Below are 19,318 nucleotides of genomic sequence, written 5' to 3'. Positions count from 1 at the left end.
AGGAGAGGAGGGACCTTCATTTCAGATGAACTCACTGTTTAGCATCTGGGGATGGGCTGGGGTGGTGACAGAAGTCAACAGCATGTGCACCACCGAAGTCCTTAGGTGCCGCTTGTTTTCTGACCATTTATTTTACCAGTCAATACCCTGATCCCCTGTGCTGGTTTGCGACCTCCATCAGGATTGTTGATTGCTGAATGGCAAAAACTGCTTTGCAAGTTTCTGAATTCCCTAGGAAACCTAGGATAAGGCTGAGCACACAGCACAAGTCCAACAAACCCGCCAACATTATGCATGAGCTAATTGTTCTTTCCTTTCGAATGACTCCTAGCCTGTGGTCCTGCATGTACGTTACATATGAATTCTCAGAGAAAATGCCCATAAATCTTTTTACAAGGAAAAATTCCCCTCTCTGCATGTAAATCCTCTCCTAAATGTAAATCCTTTAGCAAATGTGTCCTAAAGATGGTTTGGAAATGTCCCAGTCCTCAAAATAAGAAATAAGGTTTCCTGTTAAAACTTGTTTGGCTTTGTTTAAAAAGTTGTTTTATTTTTCTGTTTAGTACTCTATGAAGATCTTCAATAAAATACCATAAAAACTCAGTGAGATCTTGGTTCCCTACCCTGATGTTGTTGGTTTTAGTTGGATTTTATGTCAAACACATGGATAAATTCATGCAGAAGTGTCGAACTCTAGAATGTGGTTATTATACCTTGGGTTTGCTTTTATTCTGGTCACGACAGAAGAAGGCAAAAGAGGTGTTCCCTTGGCAGTACCCTCCCTTCCCCTCGGAGGGATTCCTGGGGTCCCAGGGCCCCACCATATGCTGTGGGCAACTAACCATAGGATCCCCGCAGCCCTTCATGACCCAGAAGACTGAGCACTTAGGTTTAAACACTGAGATTCAAATTCTGAACAACTTTTTACATTTATTAATGTAATTCAACTTACATCCCAAATCGCCTGTCAAGGATTTGAGAGCCAAAAATACGTAGAATGAAGTGGTAGCCCAAAAGCCAAATTTAAAAACTCAAAATCAGAGAAAATGGAAGTATGAAAAGGAAGTCAAACCAATGGAGAAAAGTTGAATGAAAATATTGCAAAATGGCAGCCATTGAGACCAATGGCTCATTTTTATTTTCTTTTGGTCCACATGTTTAAAAAGGAGTCTTGGGTCAGGTTTCACAAATTATGGAATATGAGATGGAAATTAAAGAACAGAAGAGATTTAAGAACTGTAACTACCAAATACAACGTGTGGACTTAGTTTAATCCAATAGTAAAATCAACATTGGTTTGGATTCAGAAAATTTAAATATAGATTAAGTATTGAAAATATTAAGGAATTACTATTAATTTTTTAAGTGTGATAATGGCATATATACCAATAAAGCCACAAATGAGATTTACTTTAAAATGGACAAGCAAAAATTTTTAAAAAGTCAAGAGAAAAAAGTGAATAAGATTAGAAAAATATTATTTTTTTGTATCTGAATGAGGGGTCTATGAAGGTTCATTATAACCCTCTATTTTTGTGTATGTTTGAAATTTTCCATAACAAATTTATTTTAAAAATATTTAGAAATGAATGTCATGGGTTATGTGCTTTCAAGTTTGACATAGTCTAAACCTCTGACCCTTCTCACTGCCTGGTATTCCCTGGCCAGACTTGGATTCTTCATTCAGTTACGGGCCTGGCCTCCATTATTACACCAATTAAGATTCCTAGTGTCAAGTAGAAATGGGAGACACCTTCAGTGTGAAGAGGAGTATACGTATTAGCACCTCAACTTGGAAGGATTTAACCAGTCCTTAGCCTACATGTCTCCCAAGGAGCTCCACAGGGACCAGTATAATGTGGACAGTGTCCTTTACAGCCACACTTCTTACCAGCATTGCTGAGGAAACAGCCTCCCATATACATCTTTGGGGACTAACAGGCATGTAGTTTGAGGACAGGCACCATCTATGGACCACATAGTAATACACCACTACTTCAGTGCCAAGGTCAGGGAGAGCTGACCAGCATTTCTCAGGACAAGATTTCTATGTGGACCCAAATCAGTAAGATCTGGGAGTCAACTTTTGGATGGTCTGGCTGAATCTAAAGGTGAAGTACGGAATGTGGGAGACTGAAGAAAGTGCTTCTTCAAACAGTCCTCCATAAACATTGCTCAGTATTGTGACCCCAAAAGACCTGTTCATGTGATGTTATTTGGAAATAGGGTTTTTGCAGATGTATCAAGTTAAAAGGGGTTTGTGGTACATAATTTTAGGTGTCAACTTGACTGGGCCATGGGATGCCCATATATCGGATTAAACATTATATCTGGGTCTTTCTGTGAGGGTCTTTCTGGAAGACAGTAACATTTTAATTGGCAGACTGAGAACAGCAGGCTCCTCTCCAATGTGGGTGGGCATTGTCAGATTCACCAAGGGCCTGAACAGAACAAAAAATAGAGGAAGGTTGAATTCTCTCTCCTGGTCTGTCTGAGCTGATCTATTGGTCTTCTCCTACCTTAGACCTGAACTTAACCTACAGTTCCCCTGGACCTCAGGCCTGCAGATTCAGACTGGAACTTACACTTCTGGATTCCCTGGCTCTCCAGTTCACTCACTGCAGACTTAGAACCTCACAGCCATCTTGTTAATCTTGTCAGCAGGTTATTTCATTTGTGTGTGTGTGTGTGTGTGTGTGTGTGTGTGTGTGTAGGCATGTATATATTTCTCATTCTACAGTGGACCTTTCACAAGTTTCTCCAGAAGCAATCATGGCTCACTCTATCTATCTATCTATCTATCTATCTATCTATCTATCTATCTATCGTCTATCTATTATCTATCTATCTATCTATCTATCTATCTATCTATCTATCTATCTATCATGATGCATATGCACATATTTATGGGGAGTATACACGGCAAGGATTGCCAACCACCAGCAGCAACTAGGAAAGAGGCAGGGGCCAGCCTTTCCTGCTGAGCTTTCTAAAGAAAACCCACCCTGCTAACACCTAGGTTTTAGACTTTTGGTCTCTAGAACTGTGATAGAATAAATTTCTGTTGTTGAAAGTCACGGTTTGTAGTCATTTATTATGGTAGACCTAGAAATTAACAAGTTCATCTCAATAAGACTTTGAGTGAGGTTGAATCACAAATATTTCTTACATAAGGCCAGTTCTAGCAGACAGGTGTCCTGCTGGAGGGTAGCCCATTGCTGGTTGGGCGAGTGGGTAGATGTAGGCCGAGTCCCATCAGGGGACTGGAGGTGGCCCACCCAGACTGTGCTAGTGAGCAATCTGTCTGCAGGTAGTTCCCGCTGCTCGAAGCTACAATTGCTTCTGGAGCAGATTGTAAAGGGCCCACCGTAGCATGACAGAATCATGGTGGGCAGGAGAGGCCTCTGAGAATGCCACCATGGTTCACAGACACCAGGGTATATGAGAGCAGCCCAGAAGGTTTTCACAGTTCAGATTCCTGGGCTTCTGGAAGCTCTGAAGCTTGGAGCAGGATCCAAGAATCTGCAGTTTTCCAAAAGCACCAGGTGATGCTGAGGACAGTGGCTCCAGCAAGGGACCTTCTAGGACCACAGAGCGAGGTGGGCTGTCTGAGCTAGAAGCACGTGTTCCTGGAGCAGATGGGCTGGCCTCACCTTTAGAGAGATGACTCCCTATTTTTGCTCCTTTTTTCATGCACAGAATGAGTAGAAGGAAAGGTACAAGATGATAAAGATTCTAATTTAATTCTCTGAACAATGTGGCAGTTACGCGTTTAATTTTTTCAAGTAAAAATTCCCTAAGAACTAGAAACATTGATGGCATGAGCAAAGGAAGGAGGCAGGCACGGAGGGAGAGTTTTGCTGGTTTTTTTTTTTTTTTTTTTAATAATCTGTCAGTTAGCAGCAACATATGCATGGCTGACAGTTGGAATAATCTTTGAGTTGGCAACATCGAATTGTTAGGAAGTTTAAATTTGTGTTTTATCATTGTTAGCGGTGTTTTAACAAATCATGTAAGGTACAATATGTGCATTCTGCTGTTTTGGAAGGGAGACATTTAAAGTCAGAAATATTTGACTGTAAACATATTTTGCACTGAACCCTATTTTCCTTCTACATAGAAGAGAAACCAAAGCTTACCTAAGCAGTCAGAAACCTAGCTAATCACCACTATAGGATTAAGGGGGATATGTTCTTCAAAAATAGTTTATGAAAGTTTTAATTACACATACAATCATAAAGTGCTCAGTAATTGCTGCATATTGATTCCGGGTTTTTTTTTTTTTCTGGAAATGCTAAAAGTATTTCAATATACACAGAATCAATAAACATAATTAAAATATGAGCTCATCAAAACAGTAATTAAATGTACTTAACAGCTTTTGTGGCTTTTCCCCATATGGTTACTGTGGGAGTGTGAATCTGGCACGCTAGATAAATGTAACAAAATAAAGTGAAAGCCACAGAAAAGATTACTGTCGTATCATAATACAATAAAACCCGGCTCTGCAGCAAGTTGCGCTAAATCAAAAAGTTGACAAAAGGAGGGGTGTATGCAATTATTATACGTTTTGGGGCTGTTTTCTATTTATATGAGATTAACACTATCATGGTGTGCATTCAGAGGAACAGAAAAATCCTCCAACATGAAAGGAATTTGGGGAGAGCACCCTGAATTCTTAATATGACAATTCCTCTTTTAAGATCTTCCTGGCAAAGCATTTGATCCTCAATCCCCAGGCCTAGCCCAGGTCTGTCTCTGGCAGGGGGAGGTGGGGGGAGGTCAGGCCAGGTCACGTGACTTTAGAGCCCTAGACCACGTGGTCCTCAGAGTTACGATTTGTGAAGATGGTTTCTCTCTTTTAAAATTCAATTCAGGGCTGGGGAGATAGCTCAGTCGGTAGAGTGCTTGCCTTGCAAGCACAAAGCCCTGGGTTGGATCCCCAGCACCCAAAAAAAAAAAAAAAAAAAAAAAAAAAAATCAATTCAGCAGGCCCTGGCAGTGGAAAAATAAATTGTGTATGAACCTTGTGGTCTGTGCTTCCTGGAGGTGGTGTTGAATCCCAAAGTGAGACCATGAAGTCTGTCTCAGGTTGGTTCACTTCAGAAGTAACCCCAAGGCCAGTGGGTGATGGTAGATGTTTATGTGGAAGCCATCCTAGGAAGTACGGCCAGGGACAGGGAAGGGAGACAAGGAAGGAAAGGAAGGGGTAAAGGTGCACCATCACCCAGCAGGCTACCTTGGTGGCCGCCAGAGCCCAGTCCAATTGGAGAACTCAGAGACAGTGTGGAATGTTCCCCAGGGTTGTCCCATCTAAAGAGTGAGGGAGTTGAGGTGTTCATCTTCCAATTCCCATCTGGCCTCATCTGAAGGGTACTCTCTCAAGGATCAAATCCCTGGTCCTCTGTCTGACCTGGGGACAGTTGAGAGAGAGAGCGATCTCCAGAGGGAGTCCTGCACACTCTCGGAAGTCACCACTGGGATGCACAGGATGTGAGGGTCCTAGGTGGGAACCTGCAGCTTCTCCCCTCGGGTCTGTGGTGGGTTGAATAATGCCCTTCAAAAGAACTCTACATCCAATACTCCAGGACTATAATGTTACCTTCTGTGGCCAAAACTTTGCCAGTGTGCCTAAATTAAGGCTCCCGAAATAGTGATATGATCCTGCATTTTCTGGGTGAGAACTAAATGCAATCACAAATATACAGAGGCAGAGGAAGAGTTCAGACAGAAGAGGAAGGGGCACCTCAGGGGTGGATGCTGGAGTGATGTGGTCACAAGTCAAAGACTGCTCACAGTCACCAGAAGCCAGAGAAGGCAAGGAGTGGGCTCTTCCCTGGAGCCTCCGAGGGGGCGTGGCCCTCCTCACATCTGGTTCCCACCCAGTGAGATTGATTCCGGACTTCCAGGCCCCAGAACCAAGAAAGAATGCATTTCTGTTATTTCCGGTCGCCAAGTTTGTGCTTATTTATTACAGCAGCTACAAGAAACTAACACAGGGGCCCAGGAAGAAAAGATCCTTTCAACGAGGAAGGATAACGGGAGACTGAGAAGAACAAAGTCACGGAGCATGTGCGTCCTCTAGCTGAAACTGAGATCTACTTCAACATCATTTCGGCTTGGTGCTTTCTTCTCTCCCATCAACCTATTTGCTGCATCTCTTACAGATTTTTCTTTCCTCAGCAGGTACATCTACATTTGAAGACTGGGCCTTGTTCCTTCTTTAGCTAAAACGTCCAAAGGGTAGCCATTCTTACGTTTTACCATGTCTGGTTAGACACATGGTCTGTCTCTTTCTCTGGATTCTCTGGAGACTTTCCATGGCCACCAAGGAACACATTTGTGTTCTCTTCCATCCCTGACCTGAGCACACCTGCTGTATCATTCTACCTGGCTTCTAACTGAGTGGGATCACTCCACTGGGAATCCACATATGAGATTTCCCCCGATGGCAGAGAGCACACTGTGTGTTGTGTCACCTCTAAAGAGCCAGTGACTAGATTTGGCTCTGAAAGTTAAAGAAATACCTCATCTATGGAAATTAAAGAAGACGAAGGAGGAAAAATGCATGGAAAAATAAACTTGAAAACCTCTTGATTATTTTGGACTTGGGACACAGATGGGAGTCCCTCTTGTGCCAAAAAATCCATTGAACGGCACCAGCTGCAGGGTAAAGGAAATCTGAAAGAATCACACATTGCTGTTCCCGGGAGGAGCTGTATGAAGGAGGGAGGGGAAAGCCTTGCAGATCAGTTGGTTTCTCGGTGCATCCTGTGGCCAGATGAAAAGCCCAAGCCTACATCTGCAGGCGCATTGTACTAGTATTAATATTCATGCGGAGACTATCTAGAAAGCTGTTTCCTCTGAATTTTTAGCAGTATGGTGGGGTCTGGAGGAAAAAACATTTCTTTTGTGTTAAGGAGTTTGTGTTGCATTACTTTAGAGCTTTATGGGGATTAATTTTAAAAGAGCATTGGGAGTGAAAATATTAGGCTTTGTGTGGTGATAATATTCCAAATATGATTCAATCAGCAAGGCCAGAACTGACCAATCAGAAGAGATGCTACCCTGGAGCCCTCGCTGTGCCAGGGGTTAACTTGTCCCTTGCTGGATCATGGAGAGGTCTGGGGATTTGGGAGTGGGTGTTGGGTTTGGGCAGTTCAGGTGCTGGGATGTCTAGGGGTCCAGGGGAGCAGCTATTCACAGCATGGCCGTCTCCGTGGGTGCCAGCTGAACGGAGCCCTAACCATGCGATACATGAACATGCCACACCCTCCTCTGTCTCTTCTCAATCTTCTCAACAAGGGGAAGTCAGAGTCCACTTATCTGATGCCAGTATTTGTGTCTGCTGTGTGCCAGGCGGTGGCCCATGCAGACGTCAGCAGAAGAGCAACTACGTGTACCTCATTGTCATCATCGGAGATGCCTAAGCTCTGGTCTTATTTGGGCAGCTTCATCATTGCATGTGATGGAATGTCTGAGGCAGATTGCTTCAAGAAAAATAGAAAAAGGGAAGGAAACTGAATTGACCCAAATGTCAGAAAGGCCCAGGGGCAGGTGCTACTGGATCCAGGGGACTACGTGTGTGTGCCAGCGTGTGTGTCTGTTTTCCCTCGTTGCTTTTGTTGGTTGGTGTTCCATTTGGGTTTCCTGAAGCAGAACCTTGACAAGAACTTTACTGCAGGTAGTTAGTGCACTTGGTGGTGGTGGGACAGGGCGGGAGGCAGAGGCGAGGGAGGAGACAATGGGCAGAGAAGGGAGCGTGACCAACATCCATTGCAGTCGGCTCAAAGCTGCTCTGGGCCTATGGGGCTCAGTCACACTGGAACCCATGAGGAACCGTGGAGACTCAGAATTTCCAGAGAATGTCCCAAAATGGAGAATAGGGGAGACCAGGATCTTTATCTACAAATCTTTGTCTCCTGTTGGTGACAAAGATTTGTGGATAAACCTAGCACCATTAAGTGCCCGATACTTCAGAGTTGTGCCTGCCCATGCCTGAGTGGCCTGCCCAGCACACTGGACATGGGACTCCATAGCAGGCAGGTGAGGGTCATTCCACGTGGCATCTCAGTATCCACCGAGCTGGACTTTGCTTGGTGTCAGCTCCAGTCCCAGCTGCACGTGGCAGGCAGCACTCTCCCATGACATGGGACCAACCGTTAGCAGGCCGGTGTGAGCTGGGGCGTCCTGGGGGGGCGAGAAGCCCAGCTGAGCAAGCCTCCTCCTCACTGGGGTCCGCAGAGTTGGCTAGCGTAGCATCTAAATTCCGTGCTTTACGTAATTTCGGAATATTACCCAGATGTTGAATTTAGCGCCAACCTATCAATGAAATTCTAGGCTTGTTTCACTGTTTTTACCTGGAGACAAAATGCCACAGGCCTTTATGGACGGCAATGAGGCACCTTGAGAGCCCCGGTGAACACAGCGAGTGTTGGGTCCCAGGAGTTGCGGCCAGGATCTCTGCCATGAGGTGGCTGTTGAGGGAGCCGACTCTCAGTTCCAAACTTGACCCTCTTCGAGGTCCACTGTGGAAAATTCCTTGCTGTTCCGCATTTGCGTTCCCATCATACTGTATTGTGGGGTTTAAATGTCATGATATATGGGAACATTTGCTCCAGGTTGGAAAAGAATGAAGTGAAAATTGCTGGGTTTTGCCTCTCGGCGAAGCTTCATTAGCTAGTTGGGGTCACCTGCCTGGCTGCGAGGCATAACGCGACTCTTCCAGCCTGATTCAATTTTGATGTCGACCTAACTCACAGCAAAGGTCCCTGTGGGGTCTCAGTCACCTCCTCTGGGGTCCATCCCAAACCGCTCAGCACTGCAGCTCTTGTGACCTTTCAGTCCCTGGACATGACGCACAGAGGCGTTTCGGTGAGATCAACGGGTGCAGTTGGTGTGAATTATTCTGGTCGCTACTTTTTGCTTTATGGGAAAGTTTTCATTTGGGGCGAGGAGGGAGGGGCTGCTGGTCAGAGTTCGGGAGGGTGTTGCATGGAGCTGGAGCGATCTTGGCAACTGTCTCCGCTCTCACCGCGCACGGTGTCTGTCGACAAAACCTGCTGATGTTCTTAAGGCCTCTAAGGTCAAAAGAGTTGCTCTCTGTTTCTTACCTCGTGAGCTTGATTGAGTTTGAAAAATAGATTTTCCAGATGGACGGCGGGCTGCAGAGCCTCATGGCAGTGGGAGGGACCTGAGGCTGGGCTCTGCCTGCTGCCAACAGCCCATAAAGGAGCGAGGCTTCCTCGGGGGAGGGTGGAGGCCTCCCGTGCTCAGGCGGACTCTGCATCCCGAGGCACGTGGGAGGAGGCTGCTGTCCCCAGCGGTCACTCAGGCGGAGGGTACTTCCTCTGAAACCTCCTGAATTAATCTCTTGGTACCAATACCTTTTCAAATTCGTTTCTGGACTTTTATTAACTTTTACTTCAAACACAATAGTCGAAGGGCTATGAAAACCCACAGAGAAACTTGAGTGAACACCTACTATATCTTAGGGTGGCTGTAATTTACATCCTGTGAGCAACGGCCTGTGAAGTGCGTGTTCGCTTCCATTCCTGCCTTGGCTTTGGGCTGATCTAATTCTTTATCACCATTTAGCTTATGAAACACCTATTGGTGCAGCCCGAGTTGACCTTCTGCATTCCTGCTGACAGTCGACAGATAGACAGACATAAATTAGGATACAGAGTTCTCCTTTTTGAAAACCAGTGGCTTTTAACCCTTCTGAGGGTTAAGTAAGCAACTGAAAGATATAATCTTTCTTTCTGTTTTTTTCTGCAGTCCAGGTGTGACAATTATTGGTGTTTCAGGTTGTACTTTTTATGCAATCTGTTACTGGTCAACACTTCCTCTTACCACGGTAGTAAATAGAACTGCTGACCTGGGTGACCACCGCCTCATCCCATGCGCCTAAGGGCCCAGGGAGAATTGCTGACGAACATCAGATGCCATTCATTTCCAGTGGTTAATAGTTCACACTCTGAAGTTCGACGCCTGCTTTTAATCCTGATAGCTTTACTTACTCTGCATGTGACTTCGAACCTGTTACTTAGTCCCTTTGTGTCTCACTTCCTAATCTACAAATAGAGACGTTAACACACCTGGCCAGGGGCCAGGGGATGTTGCTCAGTGGAACAGCATTTGCCTGGCCCATGTGAGGCCCTCGGTTCAATCTTCCACATTGCAAAAATAAATAAATAATCAAAATATACCTATCCTGTGGAGTTGTTATAAATAATAATAACATACCAAGAGCTGAGAACCGTGTCTGGCACATAATAAATGCTAAATAAATTTCAATTGTTCTTGTCATTTTCAAATTATTTTCCTGTTATTGTTATGATAGGTCACATGTTGTTTAAGACTCCAGGGAAACAATGGTAAGCAAGATGCGAACTTTTAATTAAATATATTTCCAGCCCTAACCTAGGACCCAATCCCTGGGAACACGGTAGTGAGCCAGAGTCCCTATTCCTCTATCAATCTAGCCGAGTAATAGAGAATAAACAAACCAGCCAACAACAACCACAGAGGTGATGAAGCTAAGAATAAAGAAGAGGATCAGGATAGAGAGGAAAGTGCGTGCATTGTGACTGCTTTGACCTGATGGCTGTCAAGGTTTGGATGGGTTTCTCCCCAAGTGTCAGTGTACTGGCATCTTATCCCTAAGGGTCCATGTACTGGGATCTTGTCCCCAGGGTGGTGGTTTGGGGGGTCTGTGGAACCTTTATGAGGGGCCCCCAGTTCAATTCCTTAGGTTCTCGTGGAACTGTCCTTGGAAGGGAATACTGGTCTCCTGGAGTGAATTCTTATGACAGTGAGTTGTTATAAAAGCCCCACCTGTCCCTGAGTATCTCTCTGGCATCCTACCCCAGGATATGGTCACCAATGGCTCCCACCATTGCTATCCATCATGATGGGTCATAGCCGGGAGGACTCTTCCCAAACTGTGACAGTGCCAGTGCCGTGCCCTAGAACCAAGAAATATGTAGGCTAAACCTCTTTTCTTCATAAACTACCTGCTTCAAGTTATCTGTTACAGTGATAAAAAACTGACTTTGAGCAGAAGGAAGTTGGGGCCCCTGCACATATCTGGGGGGAAGAGTTTTCTGGGTAGGGAGGACAGGACAAGGACAGTATAAACCCTGAACAGCAAGCTCAGCCAGGGACCTGGAGCACAGTAACAGGCGCAGATGGTTGGAGATGGAGGCAGGGAGCCATAGGAGGTTATGAGGATGCAGACGCTGACTCTGAGTGAGGCGGGGCCATGGGCAGAGGGACATGGTCTAACTCTCCCTTTAAAGGGTTCCCATGGACACTATGAAAACAGGGTGAGTAAGTGGTGAGCATAGCTGTTTGGGTGAGGGAAGGCATCGGCTTGGACTCGGGCCTGGGTGGGGGCAGACATGTCTATCCACAGGATATATTTAAAAGTGGAGCCAATGGAGTTGCTGACACTGATGTGGAGTTCAGATTCTAGTGGAATGTGCCTAACACTGAAACATGCCAAAATTAAAAAAATAAAAAACATACACAGGATCATTCAGATAGTAACAAGTCCTGGGTAGAGATGAGAGAATTCAAGAGAAATTTCTCAGCAAAGGAAACATTTGAAATGAGCCGGGAGATTTCATCATCTCCTATCACACCAGTTGGGAGGTCGGGATTCCCACCCTGGGTTTAGGGGGCTAGCCAGTTACAGGATCCTGGATGATAGAGACCACAATTTATTAGTCATATATAGTTGCAGCCGGAGAGAAGAGGACACCACGTGCCGTGTACTTGAGGTTTGCGCTTGAGAACAGAGTGAACAACCAGGAACTGGGAGAGGCAGGCTTTGCAGTATCGAGAAGGTGGGGTGCCCCCTGGTCCCCACAGGGAAGTGAAATTGGTTGTTTTGAATAATTCTGCAGCTGGCCCAGAACAGAAACCTGGTGCCCAGGGACGAACAGGACCTGCCCGGTACCTTCGATGACGAGGGCTGTCTGGACAGGAGATTCTCTGTAGGAGCAGAGCAGATTCCTTTCTAGTTTCACCAGATGTCAAGGCAGTACAAATACTGGACTTAACCTTAGCCTCATGTCACACCAGGCCAGGACCAGAGGGATAGCAAAACTGTGAGAGAGGTGGGCATCTTAGAGGTGCAGCTAGAGGAATGGGCCAATGATCTGAATCCTGAACGTGACTGGGCATGAGAAAAACAGAAATCAAGGATGTCATCTAGATTTTTTTTCCTTGAGCAACTTGAGATGTTAGTTACCCCTGGGCAAGACCTGGGGTGGTGAGGAGATCTGACTGGATGTAATCAAAGTTGATTTTCTATGTGACACTTGAGACAGTCATATTCCAATCAAATGGAGATATCCAGGACTGTGAATGCCTCTAGAGCTGGGGGTGGTGGAGGAAGAGAGGCAGAGGAGATAAATGGAGGAACCATCGTTACATAGGTTGTGTTTAAAGTCAGTGGATTACATGAAGTCAACATAGAACATAGAAGCTAAATTTGGGGCCCTTCAACCTTGAGAGATTGAGCTTCTGGGAAAGAGGTGAGGTGGGTTCACTGAGATGGGAGAAAAACCTGGAAAATATGGGGCCTTGTAGTTGTAGAGAAGAAAGCATTTCAAGAAGGAGTGTATAGTCAAGAAGGAGAGTCAAGTGCTTGCTCCTGGGAGGTGAGGAAAGATGGGAACGGTAGAGCTCTGGAATGGGAAAGATGGCAGCCATTAGCGCCCTTGACAAGAAGAGGAATATGGAAGATTAAAAAGGAGGTGGAAAACTTATTGGAGCAACTTAGCTATGAAAAGAAGAAATAATATAAAGAATGAAATCTATGAATATCAGTACAAGCTGATGGCAATAAGGAAGAGGTGGAGCTGGTGATGCCGGGAGGATCAGAGCTGTGTATCTAGGAAGCACCGTGGGGAGCTGACTGGTGTTTAACAAAGGGATCAGGTTCTCCATTGAGCATCTTCAATCTGAGAATTCCAGTTGGTACTAAAGGCAGGAAACTGAGGATTATCTGGGTTCCAAATAGAAAGATGGAGATGAATTATCCTACACGTATGGGACAGGGTATAAGGTAAAGCACACCATTTTTTATTAACTGATGATTTGAAAACTCAGAGAAATGAGATGTCATGAGATTTTATGGGGCAAAGTTGTTCTGCACTATGTAAAAGATCATTTTTAAAGTGCCTTCTCTTGTATTTCACATTTTTCCTTAATCACCAAACTCACAGCGCTGATGAGAGTCCCTGGGGTGGTAGGGTGGATCATTAGAGCAGTGACTTAGAGTGGGAACTTAGATCTGGGCGGAAGGCTGGGTCCACGAAGAAGTAGCTGAAGGTCTTGGGTGCTTCACAGTGCCTCAGTTTCCTCATCTGGACTACGGAAGTACCATTATTGGCTTCTAGTGTGGGACCAACTAGAAAAGACTCAAATAACCTGTTGGTCATTCATCTGTACCATATGTTCAAAGACTTTGAGGGTCCAGGAGAGAAGGAATCACGGCGACCCAAGCCAAGTGGAGAGAGAGCAGGAAGAGAGGAGATCTGAGGCTCACCTGCTCTTGCTGCGCCCCAGGCAGTGAGTGGCCGCCCTTATGTTTTATAGAAGAGTGCCTGAGACCTCCTCAATGTCATCAACTTCTCAGACCAGATAGGGCTGTTTCCCCAGTAGGACCTTCGGGCCGATTCCCCAAGCACACTGCAGGCGCACACCCAGGGCAGCTCTGTACCAAGCCCTGCCATTTCCATCCCTACCAGTTGCCAGTCAGCCATGCGGGTTCCCAAATTTAGTCATGCTGGTTATGCTAATATTATATGCTTATTATTCACATACTCTAATGTAAACTGATGAAAGATTTAACAATGATTAATTACTCAATAAATTACCATCAAATCAAGTGTGTGTGAAACACACATTAAAATCCGGGAGAAGACGAGAAATGTAGAGAAATGGCTTTCTAAGTGTCTTCAGGGGCTCATCAGGCCTTAAAGAAACCCAGACTGGGACTTCTGGATGATGCATTATGGGTGGCTTTGAAGGAAAGACCGCTTGGAACTCGGATCAGCAGACCCCGGCACAAAGAAAGGGCCTTGGCTTGACATCAAAAGAGTGGCAAGTCAGCGAACATCCATATGTTTCAAGTTAAAATTAAATCTTTAAGGTATGTATGTATCACATTTTATGATTCACTGCTTTAATTAACTTTTCCAGCCGACTCGCCAACTGCCAGTCCCAACTTCATTGGATAACAGTAAAACTATGTTTATTTTTCAGTTATTACAAATGTGTACCCATTGCTAAACCAGTGTAAAAATTCTAAATGCATGAAGAAAGAAGCAAATAAAAACTACTAATCTAAAGGCGAACACAGGCAATCATTTAATGGAGCTCTACCCCAGTCATTTTTTAATAAATATATTTAAAAAAAATAAAAGTATGACTCCTTCGTCTTCTGCTCTTTTCATGTTATATCATAAGAATATCTCACTAATATTTATCTACACTAATCTCACTAATATTTATCTGCTATTTTCTTGGCTTTTTTAAAAAATTGGAATAATAATGTCACTTGTGATAAAGCAACAATTGTTTGCTGTTAACTTCAAGTCAAAACCAAAATATACAAAAGAAGCAACAGATGACCCTAAAGTCAACCATCCTGAAAGAGCCAGTGTTCAATTTCCATAAGTAGGATCCTAGACTTAATTCTTCACAAAGAGACAGATGAAAGGTTAAAGGGATTTGATGCATAAAATTTTTAGGAAACCTTTTATATTGGAATTATTTTAGATTTACTGAAAAGTTGCAAATATGGTACATAATGTTCCCATCTACTCCTCACCCAGACAGCTAATATTAACATCTATGTTACCATGGTATTTACAGCTAAGAAATCAACACTGGTGCATTACCATTAACCACACTGCAGATTTTATTTGACTTTTACTAGCTTTTCCACTAATGTCCTCTTTTATATTCCCTGATCCAATCCAGGATCTCTCATTGCATTTAGCAAACTATTTTAAAAGCGATGAATTTTACTTGTTCTCAACATAATAAAAAAGTGAGTCAACATAGAGAACTTTTAAACCACAAATCAATGTTTATCTATCATAAAAGAGATTGTTTCCCAAATGATTGTTATAAATTTAAAAATAAATATAAAAAACATTAAAAGTTAGTCATAATTTTTTTTACTTATGTGGAATTTATGAATAATGTGCTTCCGTAATAAAGGTAAGATTAGTTCTTTTATGTTTCTTCTCATCTCCCTCTCCAGTCCTTCTAAGTTTATTGGTTATAATTGCTTTATAGACTTTTCCAGGTTTGTAATGTGTATATTCTATTGTGCAATCAAATTCTCACTTTTGAGCTTAGTTTAAATTGCTTGGATTCATCATTTTCACAGGTTTCAAATTTAACTTCTTTAGTCCTAAATTTTATATTTGCTTCATCTCTTGACAGGTTGCCTCACTCTGCTTGATATTCTTCTGATAATGGTACATGGATGCTGATTTTACTGACTCCTCCCCTACCCCATGTTTGAGAATGCCTATCCTTTATAGTGAAACAATAAACATCTTTTTTTTTTTTTTTTTTTGCGGTGCTGGGGATCGAACCCAGGGCCTTGTGCTTCCAAGGCAAGCACTCTACCAACTGAGCTATCTCCCCAGCCCCCAATAAACATCTTGATATAACATTTTTTGGGGTACCCAGGATTGAACTCAGGGGCACTCAATCACTGAGCACATTCCCAGCCCTATTTTGTATTTTATTTAGAGACAGGGTCTCACTGAGTTGCTTAGTGCCTCCCTGTTGCCAGGCTGGCCTTGAACTTGGGATCCTTCTGCCTCAGCCTCCCGAGCAACTGAGATTACAGGCGCATGCCACAGCGCCTGACTTTGATATAACATTTTAACAAATCATTTTATTTTCCTCAGAACTTTGCTAAAAAGGCCTATCATATTTTGACATTGAACATTACAGCATGTCTGCAGCCAGTCCCTTTGCTGGTGGCTTATTTTTTTGATAGTTTGAGGAATTCTTTATTCTTGAGTTTATTATTTTCACCAGGACATAGCTCCATGTGGGCTCATCCATCAGTTTTTTTTTTTTTTTTCCCGTAGAACTTAGTGGACCTTCTCAATCTGCAGATAGCGTTCTTTTGTCTTAGAGATTTTGTCCTTCATTATAATTAAAAAACTGAGAACTAGCCAGGTGTGGTGCCACATGACCATAACCCCAGCTAGTTCCCAGTGTGTGATTACTGCTCTGTTCTTCTTTTTCTTCTCATTCTGTTACGTTATTATTCTCACTTTTCTGCTTTGTTTTATTAACTCTATATTGTTATTAAGGTCCTCTAGGGCATGAAGCACTTAATCACTTGGAATGATTTTTCTTCTGTTAACTTGAAGTTGTTTCCTTCCAGACTTGGTTTCTCATCTATGTTCTGTTCCAATCTTCTCAACAACTCTCTTTGCTAAAGGACATTTGCATGGTGGTCCACACCACTAATTTGCCACAATATATGGTATGGGTGACTCTCCTTCTGTAACCTTCTCAATAGAACTGGCTCCTCTTTGTGTTCTCCTCTGAGTGTGAGAACAGACTGCTATCTAACTGGTATCTAGTCTGTCTCTGTCCATTTTGTGCTACTATACCAGGCTACCAGAGATGGGGCAGTTGATAAGGAAAAGAGATTTATTTCTTACAATTCTAGAAGCTCAAGTCCAAGCTCAAGGCATCTGCACCTGGCAAGGACTTCTTGACATATCATCCTGTGGCAGAAGGTGGAGCGTCGAGAGCAAGGAGAAAAGGGTGAGCTGCATCCTCTCATCACCTAGGAAACAGGGAGGCGTCCAGCAGGGACAGTGAGCCACCACAGTGAGGATGTCTGGGGGCCACAAAGGCATGGAAATTGCCATCAGTGAGGCCCCAAGGAGCCAGGTCTGTGGCCTGGTGGGAATAACAGGGATCCCCAGTCATGTTGGTGGGATTAGGATGGGAATCACCAAAGAGGAAACGGGGAGGTGCTAAAAAACACTACGTTCACAACACGTTGATTGAGTCTATAGAATGTGCCTAGAGATACGCTCTTCTCGTTTTTATTTTTAATTCCCACTCTCTGCTATGCTTTCAGCGTCTGCCACAACAATGAAACAGGGTTTTTTACTCATTTTTCTCTCCCATAAAGAAAAATCAACAATGTATTATCATGTTTCTTAAGTACAACCGAGCTCATCTTATTAGGGAAAAGTGAAGAAGGATGTGTCATTTTATGAGAAATGACATGATGTATATACAGCCATATGTTTTCAAAGGGTTTTCTGTCAGTGTTAATCAAAACTCTTCCAAATTTATGAACCTACAGAGCAGCATGTCAGGCATATGGGAAATCTCTCCCCTTCAATATTGAGAATTTGAATTAATAATAAACATTACTTAGTGAACCTAAATGAGAAAAACATATCAATGTTGACTCTAAGAAAAGTAGAAACTTATAACAAAAATTCCCCTGGGTGTTAATTTTTTTAGCATACTGCTTAATACATCTCTCACTCTGCTCTACCTTTATCTTGACTCTGCCTGCTCATTAGTTGCACATAGAAATGGCCAGAATCTATTTCGTGATTGCTGCTAAATTTTCAAATAATCAGTGTTCCATATTTCCCCCTTTGCTTTGTATTGTATTGGAAAATATTTGAAAATTTGGGACGAAAAAGGAACGAGGAAAGATTTTCCTCCTGCTGCTTAGTGTCTGGTCTGATCAGTGAGAACTTTCTGAATCTCCATCCATGGCCTTCCTGCAGAGAATTACTAATATCACTCTTGTTTAACCATCACCACCAGCCCTTTCGTTATCTCAGGAGTTAATATCATTTCAAGATCAGTGTCATTAAACTTAGATTTATTTCTAGTCTCAGCTGGATGGGGAGCTTGTTGGGAGTCTCATCAGGCAAGTGAATTCTTGATTGGAGAAAACATCTTTGATTCTTGTACATGGATCTTACTTTCACAAGACTGGGGACCATCTTAACAGGGAACAGGCTGAATATGAGCCAGCAGTGTACAGCTGTTGGCCATAAACTCAATGCAATGGGCTGGGTCTAGGAGTCGGGCAGAGGGCCTAATCTACCCTCATGGAACCCTCTCGTCATTCAGAGGTGCTTTGAATGAAGATGACGATAGTGATAATAATGATAGTGTCTAGTTTCATCATTTCAATATTAATAAAATATGCATAATTTATTATTTTTGATGTCTCAGGTATAAAAAAAATGATCCTTAGTAAATCACCACCTTCATATTCTCCTCCCTTTGAGTGTGGGTGAACCTGCAATTGACTTCTAGTCCATAGAATAAGGCAAACGTGAAGGGGATCTGCAAGTGTAATTAAGGTTCAAATCAGTTGATTTTGAGTTAGCAAGAAGGGAGATTATCTGCAGGGTCTAACTTAATCAGATGACAGCTAAAGAGAGACTCCCTTCCTGGCCTAGAAGTCAGCTGCTACCCTGTGGGAGGGCCTATGAGGAACTGTGATACTGTGATATAAGAAATACATATTTGGTCTTTATCCCAGTTCCTGGCACAGAGCAACAAAAACCCCTGCAGCCAGGTGTGGTGGCTCATGCCTGCAATCCCAGAAACTCTGAAGGCCAAGGCAGGAGGACTGCAAGTTCAAGATCAGCCTCAGCAACTTAGTGAGGCCCTAAGGACTCAACCAGACCCTGTCTCAAAATGAAAAATACATTAAGAAAAAGGACTGGGGATATGGCTCAGTGGTTCAGTGTCCCTAGGTTCGATCCCTATACCAATGAATGAATGAATGAATGAATAAATAAATAAATAAATAAATAAAACTTGTCATTTTCTGAGTGATAAGGATTATAGGAACAACTTCTGTTCCAGACACAAGACTCTTGGAATCTGCTGAGTGATGGGAGGGTCTTTTGCTATTCATCAGCGTCCCTCCCATCACACCTGAGTTCATGCTAATGAGGTGGCTTTGGACCTGGTTGGACTCAGGATGGGGCCAATCACCAGAAGACCAACCAACTGCAGTGCTAGAATGTTCGTCCCCGCCAGGTGACCTCAGGGAAGGGACCTAGCGCTGGGATTATGCTTCAGAAAACTTTTAACAAGACACAATGGGCTTCTGGAAGGTGACTGGACCCGTGTGCCAGGAGGTGGGGCTTCCACACTTCAGGGGGTGCAATTTACGGCTTGGGGCTCCTCCAAACCTCACCTCACACCTTCCCCTGGCTGCTCATCTGTAGCCTTTATAACAAACTCTAAGTGTCAATAAAGTGCT

General features: G+C 43.6%; 1 non-coding gene across 1 annotated transcript; it reads right to left on the bottom strand.

Annotated features, from left to right (window-relative positions):
• Window positions 1-15,605: 15,605 nt before the first annotated feature.
• Trnap-ugg (transfer RNA proline (anticodon UGG)) lies at window positions 15,606-15,679 on the bottom strand. The gene has a single exon. It is a non-coding gene; the product is annotated as a tRNA-Pro (tRNA).
• Between the last annotated feature and the right edge of the window lie 3,639 nt (window positions 15,680-19,318).

Source organism: Sciurus carolinensis, chromosome 5, assembly GCF_902686445.1.
Source record: "Sciurus carolinensis chromosome 5, mSciCar1.2, whole genome shotgun sequence".
In the NCBI taxonomy this organism is placed as follows: domain Eukaryota; kingdom Metazoa; phylum Chordata; class Mammalia; order Rodentia; family Sciuridae; genus Sciurus; species Sciurus carolinensis.
The sequence above is the reverse complement of the archived record's forward strand: the minus strand, read 5'-3'. Positions and strand labels throughout refer to the sequence as shown.